Source organism: Heterocephalus glaber, unplaced genomic scaffold (assembly GCF_053883595.1).
Source record: "Heterocephalus glaber isolate CG9 unplaced genomic scaffold, H.glaber_assembly_v1.0 deba00001538, whole genome shotgun sequence".
Lineage (NCBI taxonomy): Eukaryota > Metazoa > Chordata > Mammalia > Rodentia > Bathyergidae > Heterocephalus > Heterocephalus glaber.
The window spans coordinates 37,480,913-37,494,007 of NW_028258333.1; positions in this window are offsets into that span (position 1 = coordinate 37,480,913).

The window sequence follows — 13,095 nt, forward strand, 5'->3', positions numbered from 1 at the left end:
TTGTGATACCCCCAGCCATGTTTCTGTTGCCTAGAGTTACTTTTGCTATTCTAGGTTCTGTTTCCAAATGAATTTTTGGATTGTTTTCTCTAGTTCTGTGAAGTATATTGTTGGAATTTCAATTGGCATTGCATTGAATCTATATAGTAGTTTTGGAAGTATGGCCATTTTCACTATATTGGTTCTTCCTACCCAGGAACAAGGGATATCTTTCCATTTTCTTATATCCTCTTCAGTCTCCTTCTTCAGAGTGCTATAGTTTTCATTGTAGAGGTCTTTTGCTTCCTTTGTTAGGTTGATTCCTAGATATTTCATTGATGCTATTGTAAAAGGAATTATTTCCTGAATTTCTCTCTCAATGGGTCTGCTATTTGCATATAAAAAGGCTATTGTTTTTTGAGTGTTAACCTTGTATTCAGCTACTCTACTGAATCTGTCAATTAGGTCTAGAAGACTTTTGACTGAGTTTTTTGGGTCTTCTATGTAAAGTATCATATCATCAGCAAATAATGACAGTTTCACTTCTTTCTTTCCTATCTTTATTCCTTTTATTTCTTTCTCTTGTCTAATTGCTATGGCTAATGTTTCCAGAACAATATTGAACAGGAGTGGTGATAGTGGGCATCCTTGTCTTGTTCCTGATTTTAGTGTGAAAGTTTTAAGTTTTTGACCATTTAGTATGATGTTGGCTGTTGGTTTTTCATAGATAGCCTTAATCAGGTGGAGATAAAGACCTCCTACTCCAATTTTCTGTAGCATTTTTTTTTATCATGAATGAGTGTTGAATTTTGTCAAATGCTTTTTCTGCATCTATTGAGATGATCATGTGGTTTTTGTCCTTGACTCTGTTAATATAGTGTATTACATTTATTGATTTATGGATGTTGAACCATCTTTGCATCCCTGGGATAAATCTGACTTGGTCAGTGTGTATGATCTTCTTGATGACACTCTGTATTCTGTTTGCCAGTATCTTGTTGAGGATTCTTTGCATCTGTGTTCATTAGGGAGATTGGTTTGTAGTTCTCTTTTTTGGTTGGGTCTTTCCCTGGTTTTGGAATCTAAGTAACACTTGCTTCCAGAAATGAATTTGGAAGCCTTGCTTCCCTTTCAATTTCCTTGATGAGTTTAAATAGTAATGGTGATAGTTCTTCTTTAAATGTCTTGTAGAATTCAGCAGTGAAGCCATTAGGACCTGGGCTTTTATTGTTGGTAATTTTTTTGTTACATTTTCAATTTCACTCATTGTAATTGGGGTGTTTAGAATTTCTATATCTTCTTCATTTAATTTTGGCAATTCATATGTATCTAGGAATCTGTCCATTTCTTCTGTGTTTTCCATTTTATTAGAGTACAGGTTCTCAGAGTAGGTATTGATGATCCTCTGGATTTCTGCTGGATTTGTTATGGCTTCGCCTTTTTCATTCTTAATTGCATGTATTTGAGCCTTTTCTTTCCTTTTTTTGATAAGGTTGGCTAAAGGTTTATCAATTTTATTTATTCTTTCAAAAAACCAACTCTTTGATTCATTGATTTTTTTGTATCGTTCTCTTAGTCTCCATTGCATTGATTTCTGCTTGGATCTTTATCATTTTCTTTTTTGTATGAGCTTTGGGTTTGCTATACTCTTCTTTTTCTAGGAGCTTGAGGTTCTGCATTAAGTTATTTAACTGAGATCTCTCTGTTTTCCTAATATGGGCATTCACTGCTATGAATTTCCCGCATAGAATTGCTTTCATTGTGTCCCACAGATTCCTGTATGTTGTACTGGCACTATCATTTACTTGTAGAAACTGTCTAATTTCTTCTTTAATTTCCTCTGTGACCCATTGGTTGTTCAGGAGGGTGTTGTTCAATTTCCATGTGTTTGTGGGAGTTTTGCGGTTTCTTATGTTATTGATTTCCAATTGTATTGCACTATGGTCTGATAATATACAGGGGATAACTTCGATTCTTTTACATTTACTTAGATATGTCCTATGAGCTAGCTTGTGATCTATTTTGGAGAATGACCCATGTGGAGCTGAAAAGAATGTGTATTCTGATTTTGTGGGGTGGAACACTCTGTAAACATCTAATAAGTCCATTTGTTCAATAGCTTCCTTTAGTTCTAGAATTTCATTGTTAATTTTTTTCCTAGTTGATCTGTCTATTTGTGATAGAGGGGTATTGAGGTCCCCCACTACAACTGTATTAGTGCTTATTTGGTTTTTCATGTCCATTAATATTTGTTTTGTATAGTTGTGGGCATTTGTGTTTGGTGCTTATATATTTAGGATTGTCATCTCTTCCTCTTGGCTTGTTCCCTTCACAAGGATGTAGTGACCATCTTTGTCTCTCTTAATTAGTTTTGGCTTGAAATCTGCTTTGTCTGCAAATAAGATTGCTATGCCTGCTTTTTTCTGGGTTTCTGTTGCATGGAGAACTATTTTCCATCCTTTTACTTTCAGTCTATGGATTTCCTTTTGAGTTAGTGTGTTTCTTGTATACAGCATATTGCTGGGTTTTACTTCTTAATCCATTCTGCCAGTCTATTTCTTTTGATTGGTGAATTGAGGCCATTAACATAGATAGTTATAATTGACAGATATTGACTCATCCTTGTCATGATGTTTTACTGTTGTTGGCTTTTTTCTTATTTTCCCCCCTTTCGCTTTAGTGTCTTACCTTGTGTGGTGCCTTTTCTCTGCTGGGCCTCATAGAGTTGTGATCTTCATTGTCTTTTTCTAGGATATTGCTTAAAATTGTTTGGAGTGCTGGTTTGGTGTTCATGAAATTTCTCAGGTGTTCTTTGTCATGGAAATATCTAATTTCCCCATCGATTTTGAAAGATAATTTTGCCAGATAAAACAGTCTAGGTTGGAAGATTTTTTTCTTTTAGGGCTTGAAATACTTCACTCCAGGCTCTCCTTGATTTGAAGGTTTGTGTTGAGAAATCTGCCGTGATTCTGATGGGCTTTCCTTTGTAGGTGATTTGTTTCTTTTCTCTAACTGCCTGTAGAATTTTGTTCTTTTGTTGGATTTCTGGGATCTTGACTATTATATGTCTAGGTGTGGATTTTTTTTTGATCATGGCTGGATGGAGTTCTATATGCCTCACTTATCTGTACGTCCAACTTTCTACCTCTGCCTGGGAAGTTATTTACTATTATTTCTGTGAACAGTTTTTTTATGTCTGCTGTACTTTCTCCTGTTTTTTCATGGACTCCTATGAGTCTTATGTTATTCTTCTTTGCATCATCTAGCAGCTGTTGGATTGATTTCTCATGGTCCCTTACTATCTTTAAGAAATCTCTGTTTTCATGGTCCTTAACTGCAAACCTGTCTTCTATGTTTGATATTCTGTCTTTAGATTCTCTTAGTCTGCTCTGTATGCTTTCAATGGAGTTTTTAATCTCCTGAATATCTGTTTGAATCTGTTTCATGTTTTCCATTTCTTTCTTATGCTGGGCATTCATGGCTTCCAGCATGTTTCTGATCTCATCTATTTTCTTATCTGTTTCTGCTCTAGAGCTTCTAATCATGTCTTTCACTCTGCTCACCATGTCCATATTTATCTGGGAGATTATTTCTGTCTTGAAATTTTCTAGAGCCTCCTGCATCTGCTTTGTTACTTCCTGTGCTATCAGTTCAGGGTGTCCAAGTGGTTGCTTATCAGAGTTTTCCACCTCATTTCCCCCAGAATTTCCTTTTTGTGGCATGGAAGCCTGTGTTTGTGCTTTGCTTAAGTGTCTTCTCATTTTTGTTTTTGGTACTGTCCTTGATTTAATTCCTGGGTTGAAATTTCAAGATTGCTTAATGTAGGTATCTTTGTTGCTTGTGTTTAAAACCGTTGTGGAATGATTGCTTTTCAGATGTGTTCTAGATATGGCTTGTGTTTGGGTTTTGAGACTCTAATGACTCTGAAGCTATTATATTTTTCTTATATCAGGAAGGAAAACTAATTAGATCAATCACAACATGTTAGCCCAAATGATATAGTCAGCAATACCATAGCATCAAGCACAGCTTAGAAAATGACAATTTGTGGTAGTTATTAATCTATCACTTTTAAATATGTGAGTTAAATTAAAACCAAGGACCAACCCAGCATAAGTTTATAATGAATAAACTCTTCAATATAGCATCTTTCCCCTTCAGGGTGGGGAGCTAAAAGGAGTTGGGGAGGGAGGGACTGGTAGAAAGAACAGGTAAGATTAGTGGTGAGGCCAGAAGACACAGAAAGATCACACAAACTCTAAGAAGTTGTTAAAGGCAAGAGAAAATGGCAGAATGAAAGAACAAAGATGTGAATAGAACCACCTAACAGCAACAGGGAGGCTAGATACCAAATTTACTTTCCTTTAAACCTAATGATAATCAAGAGAAGGAAAAAGAGAAGAAAAGAACAGTAAGGGAGAAATCCGAATTCAGTGCAGAAAGGAACAAATGGGGAGATGAGGGGCACTGTGGGACAGTGAGAGAATGAGAGAGAGAGAGAAAGAAAAGATAAAAGAAAGAAAAAACTTTGAAGAGTAGAAAAAAAGTAAAAATTAAGAATTAAAAATAAGAAAAAAAATTTCTTTTTTGCAAATAGGAATAGAAATTATGGGCCTCCTTCAGGGTATGTCTCTGTTGTCACAGTAGGCAACGTAGGAATTCCTGTGCATATACAAGTCAATGAGTCTCAGCAAGCCAGCAGCAGAGCAAGTACAGTGGTCTGATGTGCCTTTATTGTAGAGGTTCTCTTTACTTTTTCTGCTGAGCTTCAGTTTTCCTCCAGAAGCCTGAGAAGCCCTCTTTCTGTTACTAACTTCTGATCTATCTTGTGGCGCTCAGGACAAGGGTCTTTATAATCTCCTGTGCCTCTGTAGTGTGGGACCAGGTAGCAGTAAAGCCAGAAGGTAGGCGGTGCACGGGGGTGGGGGCTGGGGAGACTGAGCGTTGGAGGTGCCCACGGGGCTAAGCGGACCTCACAGTGCCGTGGGCGTGGCCCGGGACAGCCGCAGGAACTCCAAGTTGCTTGCCTTGTCTCACCTGGGCCTGTCGCTGGTCCAGCTCTACTTTCAGCTCCCCACCGAGCCCAGCCTCTGCATTTCCAACTGCGTTCTTTACTGGGAATGACCGTGCTCAAAACAAACTCTTAATGTGCACCTCCCCAACCTGCTTCTCCTCTTCTGTGTTTTATCTTCCATTCTCCTTTTTACCTAAGGAGGACACTTGAAGTCACTGAAGCTCCCTTCTCTCTCTCCATGGGCATCCAGTGGATCACCAGTCCTTACACTCTTCTGTGCAAAATCTCTTTCCTTTTCAGCCCTTTCTGCTCCATCCCACAGATCCCACGACAGTGCTGGCTATCATCACCTTTGGCCTGGATCTTTGAAGACCAGTAGCCTCCTCACTGTCCTCCCTGCCTTCAGACTTGTTCCTACACCATGTTACTCCTAGGGCTATTTCTATGCTCAGATATGGTTCCGTCTCTCTCCTGCTTCCTAATAGTCTATCATCCATAGAAAAGTTCAAACTCCTTAGGATGGTAATGGCTGGTTCCTTTTAAATTACTGGATTGTACACTTTTAACACAGAGTTAAAAATTTCTGAAAGTGTCTTATTGTTACTATAACACATCACCATCAACTTAAATAAGATGAATTTATTATTTTATAGTTGTACAGTCTGGAAGTCCAACATAGGGCTCCCTGGGTTAAAATTAAACCATTGTCAGGGCTATTTCCCTTTAGAAAATCAACCCGGCCTCTTCCAGCTTCTACAGGATGACTTTGATCCATGGTGTGTGGCCCCTTCCTTCCTCTACAAAGCCAGCAATGTTGTATCTCAGTTCTATAGTCACATATTCTTCTGCCTTCTGGGGCTAGGCTTGATCCGAGGCCTGAAGCATATCATTAAGAACCCAAGTAAAGCCTCACTCTCCATTTGTGAATTTTCTCCTGAGATGTTGTGTTTGTCTGCTTCTCAGTGTTTGTGACCCTTGGACCAGTCCTGTGTGAGATCAGAACAAGGATCCGAGCCCAGAAACCAATCAACATATCTAACTGCTTACAAAGCTACCTAAAAACCTGGCCTAGATCCACAGCCCAGTTCCTCAGAATTGGAGACACCAGGCCACAGGGACCGCTGCTCTGTAAGGACAGGCTCCCAGGCTGGTGTGAGGCACAGAGCCAACCAGGGGCGAGGACACATCCTCCAGACAGGCTCCCCACCCATGGAGCTACGCAGCAGCATCTGCAGGCTCAAGGAAGAACTGGGGGCTACCCTGGCTGGATGGACCCATGGGAGCCTTGGCCTATTAGAGCAGACCTCTGAGAAGGGGAGCTAGGGGAAGCAGGGCTGGATCCTAGTGAACTTCGATCTCAGTTCCCAATTTCAAAGGATTAACAAGCCCTCAGGACTGCACAGGCTTAGCATTCCATGAAAGCAGGCTCCAGCTATTGAAAAGCCCTGAGCACTGGGAAAGCCAGAACCTCAATGAGATGTGTCTCATCACAGAGTTCCTGTTTTTCAATATCCTTCATAGAAAACAACTCAAAAGGCACACACAACATGCACACAAATCCCATTGACCTTTTGAGATGAGTAATACATACTTGGAAGTTAAACCACATGTTTTCTCTATGTGTCAGCCTGTACTAAAGGGGGATCTGTGAGCGCCTCTCAAAGCACATTCTATCAGCCAGGCTTTGTTGTCCTCAGGAAAAAATACGAGTTCCAGGAAAAATGAGAGGTTTGCTGAATGTTGATTTCCTGTTGGTAAGACGCCTTAAGCTGATGAAACTGTGACAGCCCATGGGCTGGCTCCAGAGAACACTGTATCCTTTAACCAGGGGGAATGCTCTACTCAGGGGCATCTTCTCTCAGACCCAGAGCCACATTTTCCATCAGACTCTCTAGAACCCAGCCCTCATTAACCCTTCCCCAGCACAAAAACAAAAACAAAAAATAAAAACAAACAAACAAAAAACAACAGCAAAAAAGCCCAGGAAAAACCTTCTATAAAGAGCAATTTCAGGTCGCGTGAAAGACACCTAATCACCCCGCTGCAGACAGGCAGGTCTGCCCACACCTGACCGAGGTCCCCAGTTGCGGGGAACACATGCCGAATCAGCCTGCTGTAGACAGGCAGGTCTGTGCATGCCCTACTGAGGTCCTGAGTTGCGTGGAAGACACCAAATCACCCCGCTGCAGACAGGCAGCCACCTGATTCCACACTACAAAGACGCAGAGGACACCAGACCAACAGACCAGGGTACTAAGTCCCACTGTTCCTGGCCCAGAGGTAGGGGCTTCTGAGCCATCGCCCCACTGCTCCTGGTCCAGAGGAAGGGGCTTCCCGGTCACCATCCCTCCCACTGCTCCCAGCCCAGAGGAAAGGGCTTTTGGGCCACTTTCTGTCCCGCCGCTCCTGGCCCAGAGGAAGGGGCTTCTGAGCCACCATCCCACTGCTCCTGGCCCAGAGGAAGGGGCTTCCCAGCCACCAACCCTCTGGCTACTCCCAGCCCACAGGAAAGGGCTTTTGGGTCATCATCCCTACCGCTGCTCGCGGCCCCTGTCCCACCTCACTCAGCTCAGAGGAGGTAATCCGTGCAGGTGCTAACAGCCCCCCACCCCAGTTGAAATGAGAAAACACATAAATAAGTCTCAAAACCAGATCATCTACAGCAACCCCAAAGGGAAATGAGATGGAACCCTCTGATACTCAACCACCTGGACCCACTGAACTGGCAACAAAAGGAGATCTGGAAAAACTGAAATCAGAAATAATTTCTCAGATAACAGGAGAAATTGTGCCCCTAGTTCAAGACATGATTAATAAATCTAGAGAGGAGCTCAGGAACATGATGGAATCCCAACATAAGAAACAAATGGAATCCATAAAACAGATGCAAATAGATTTCCAGGACATGAAAAACTCCATTGAAAGTCTACACAGCAGAATGAGCCAATGTAAGGACAGAATTTCAGATAGAGAAGATAAGATTGCAATTAGTGACCAGGAAAAGAAAAATTGCTTCAAAATTATAAGGGAACATGAGAAATCAATCCAGCAGCTGCTAGATGATGCAAAGGAGAATAACATAAGACTGATTGGGCTCAATGAAGAAACAGGAGAGAGAGGAGATGACATAAAAACTGCTTCACAGAAATAATGGCAGAAAACTTCCCAAGCAGGGGAAAAGAGCTTGACATACAGATAAGTGAGGCATATAGGACTCCAAATAGCCTTGATCAAAAAAAATCTACACATAGGCATATAATTGTTAAGATTCCAGAAACACAACAGAAGAACAAAGTTCTCCAAGCAGTCAGAGAAAAGAAACAAATCACATACAAAGGAAAGCCCATCAGAATCACAGCAGACTTCTCAACACAAACCATCAAGGCAAGAAGAGCTTGGAGTGACATATTCCAAGCACTAAAAGAAAACAGCCTCCAACCCAGATTGATGTACCCTGCACAACTAGCTTTCAAAATGGATGGAGAAATAAGATACTTTCATGACAAAGAGCACCTTAGGAACTTTGTGAATACCAAACCAGCACTCCAAAGAATTTTACACAATATCCTAGGAACAGACATTGAGGCTCACAACCCCAGGAAGCAAAGCAGAATGAACCCATCTGGCATGACAAGAAATTAAATATAAAGGGGGAGAACCCAACAAAAAGAAAAAGTCATGGCAATGACAAGTCAAGACATTTCAGTTATAACCATCAACGTTAATGGTCTCAATTCACCAATCAAAAGAAATAGACTGGCAGAATGGGTCAAGAAACAAAATCCAACAATATGCTACATACAAGAAACACACTTAATTCAAAAGGAAACTCATAGACTGAAAGTTAAAGGGTGGAAAACAATACTCCATGTGACAGGAACCCTAAAAAAAGCAGGAGTAGCTATCCTCTTTGCAGATCAAGTAGATTTCAAACCAACACTGATTAAGAGACATGAAGAAGGACACTACATCCTTGTAAAGGGAAGAATCCAAGAGGAAGAGATGACAATCATAAATATCTAGGCACCAAACACTAGTGCACCCAACTATATAAAACAAATACTAACGGACATGAAAAGTCATATATACACTAATACAATTGTAGTGGGGGACCTCAACACCCCACTGTCACAAATAGATAGATCAACTAGAATAAAATTAAGTAATGAAATACTAGAACTCAATCGAACTCTTGAACAAATGAACTTAACAGGGTTTACAGAGTGTTCCACCCCACAAAATCAGAATACATATTCTTCTCAGCTGCACATGGGTCATTCTCCAAAATAGACCACATATTCACACATAGAACATGTTTAAGTAAGTGCAAAGGAATTGAAGTTATCCCCTGTATATTATCAGACCACAGTGCAATGAAATTGGAGATCCATAGCAAAAGAAACTCAAAAAATTTCATAAACACGTGGAAATTGAACAACACACTTCTGAATAACCAATGGGTCACAGAAGAAATTAAAGAAGAAATCAGACAGTTCCTTCAATTAAATGACAATGACAATACAACATATCGGAATCTATGGGACACAATGAAAGCAGTCTTATGAGGGAAATTCATAGCAGTGAATACGCATATTAGGAAAACAGAATGATCCCAATTAAACAACCTGATGCTGAACCTCAAGCTTCTAGAAAAAGAAGAGCAGGACAACCCCAAAGCTCATACAAGGGATGAAATTATAAAGATCAGAGGAGAAATCAATGCAATGGAGACTAAGAGAAAGATACAAAAAATCAATGAAGCCAAGAGTTGGTTCTTCGAAAGAATCAACAAAATTGACAAACCTTTAGCCAAACTTGTCAGAAAAAGGAAAGAAAAGGCCCAAATCTATGCAGTTAGGAATGAAAAGGGTGAAATTACAACAGACCCAGCAGAAATACAGAGGATCATCAATACCTACTTCCAAAACCTATATGCCAATAAGATGGACAACACAGAAGAAATGGACAGATTCCTAGATACATATGAATTACCAAAGTTGAACGAAGAAGACCTAAAAATTCTGAACAACCCAATATCAACCAATGAAATTGGAAATGTAATTAAAAATTTATCAACTAAGAAAAGCCCAGGCCCTGATGGCTCCACTGCTGAATTCTACAAGACATTTAGAGAGGAACTGCTGCCACTACTGTTTAAACTCTTCAATGAAATTGAAAGGGAAGCAATACTCCCAAATTCATTCCTGGAAGCAAGCATCACCTTGATCCCCAAAGCAGAGAAAGACCCAACTTAAAAAGAGAACTATAGCCCAATCTCACTAATGAACATAGATGCAAAAATCCTTAATAAGATAATGGCAAACAGAATGCAGAAGATCATCAAGGAGATCATACAACCTGATCAAGTGGGATTCATCCCAGGGATGCAGGGATGGTTCAACAGGCACAAATCAATCAATGTAATACACTATATCAATAGAGCCAAGGACAAAAACCATATGATTATCTCCATAGACGCAGAAAAAGCATTTGACAAAATCCAACATGCATTTATGATAAAAACCCTACAAAAAATTGGAATAGATGGTCTCTACCTCAAACTGATAGAAGCCATCTATGAAAAACCAACAGCCAATATCATACTAAATGGTCAAAAACTGAAATCCTTCATACTAAAATCAGGAACAAGCCAAGGATGTCTACTATCACCACTCTTGTTCAATATAGTTCTGCAACCATTAGCCACGGCAATTAGTCAAGAGAAAGAAAAGGAATAAAGATAAGTAATAAAGAAGTCAAATTGTCATTATTTGCAGATGACATGATGCTCTATATAGAAGACCCCAAGAACTCCAGGGAAAGTCTTCTAGACTGAATAACCAAATTCAGTCAAGTAGCTGGTTACAAGGTCAACACACAAAAATCAATAGCTTTCCTCTACACTAATGACAGACTCACTGAGCGAGAAATAGGGCAAATAATTCCTTTCACAATAGCATCCAAAAAACTGAAATACCTAGGAATCAATCCAATGAAAGAAATCAAAGACCTCTTCTCTGAAAACTATGGCACTCTGAAAAGAGAGATTGAAGATGATATCAGAAAATGGACAGACATCCCCTGCTCCTGGGTAGGAAGGATTAATAGAGTGAAAATGGCCATACTTCTAAAACTGCTATATAGATTTAATGCAATTCCAATTGAGATCCCAGCAGCATACTTCATAGACCTCAAGAAAACAATCCAAAAATTCATTTGGAGCAAGAAGAGATCCAGAATAGCAAAAGCAATTCTAGGTAACAGAGACATGGCAGGGAGTATCACAATCCCCAACCTGCAGCTATATACAAAGCTACTGTGATAAAAACAGCATGGTACTGGCACACAAACAGACCTGAGGACCAGTGGAACAGATTAGAAGATGCAGAAACAACTCCAGACACACTCATCCATCTCATCTTTGACAAAGGAGCCAAACACCCTCACTGGAGGAAAGATAGCCTCTTTAATAAATGGTGCTGGAAAAATTGGGCTTTAACTTGCCAAAGATTAAAACTAGACCTGTATCTCTCACCATGCACTAAACTAAAATCAAAATGGATTAAAGATCTAAATATTGAAATAGAAACTCTGAACCAGTTGGAACAGAGGTTAGGTAGAACCCTTGAAGACATTGGTGTAGGAAAAGATTTTATGAACAAAACCTCAGTTGGCCGTGAACTAGCACAAACAATCAACAAGTGAGAGCTCTTCTTATTAAAAAGCTTCTGCACAGCAAGACAAACCACCAGCAGTGTGAAGAGACAACCCACAATGTGGGGAAAAATCTTCTTCTGCTCTTCCTCAGACAAAGGTCTACTATCTCGAATCTATAAAGAATTAAAAAAAATCAGACCTCCCAAATTGAAAGACCCAATCCAAAAATGGGCATCTGAAATGAACAGACATTTCTCACACAAACAAGTAGAAATAGCAAATAAATACATGAAAAAATGTTCAACATCACTGGTCATTCGAGAGATGCAAATGAAAACAATGCTGAGATTCCACTTCATTCCAGAAAGAATGGCTGCTATCATGAAATCAACCAATAACCAATGCTGGCGGGGCTGTGGGGAAAGAGGAACCCTGTTCCACTGCTGGTGGGAGTGTAGACTGATGCAACCACTGTGGAAATCAGTATGGAGATACCTCAAAGAACTAGGACTGGAAATCCCATTTGACCCCGCTATTCCACTGCTGGGGATCTTCCCCAAAGAATTAAAAGAATCATACCACAGTGATATATGTGCACCCATGTTCATAGCAGTACAGTTTGTAATAGATAAAACTTGGAAACAGTCCAAGTGCCCATCAACTGGAGACTGGATAAAGAAAATGTAGTTTTTTAATAAAATGGAGTACTACTCAGCCATAAAAATGAGAAATTAGAGACATTTGTAGCTCAGTGGATGCACATTGAGGCAATACTCTTAAGTGAAATAAATAGGACACACATGTATAAATACCCAATAGCTTCTCTAGTGTGAGAAACTGAAAGTGTAAATAAGGACTAAATGTATAATAGGTAATGTGAAATAGGAAGAAAAAGGGCAAAGGGGAAGGAAGTGGGAGGGCTAGGGGAAAGGCTAGAAGGGAATGGGATTAATATGAGAAAATGGAAAACTAGGAACAAAATCTTTGTAAATAGGGAGGACTGGAGGGGTTGAAGGGAGGGCTGGGCAAGGGTGAAAAATAAGAACCAAGAGAGACTATGTAAAGGTGCAAATTTCCAATGATGAATGTCATTATGTTGTATACCTAAAATGTACCAATGATTAGAATGAATAATCGATAATGTAAAATAGGAAGAAAAGGTCCAAAGGGGTAGGGGTAGTGGGAGGGGCAGGGGAAAGGAAAGAAGGGAAAGGAAAAAATGCTGAGAAATGGAAAAAATGGAAATAAAGTCTTTGTAAATAGGGAAGGGTGGAGGGCGTGAAGGGAGGGCTAGGAATGGAGAAAAAATAAGAATCAAGATGCATTATATAAAGGTACAATTCCCAATGAGAAATGTAATTGTGTTGTATACTTACAATGTACCAATAAAATAATTTAATATAAAAAAAGAGAGCAATTTCAACAAAACAATGGAATGAAAACTC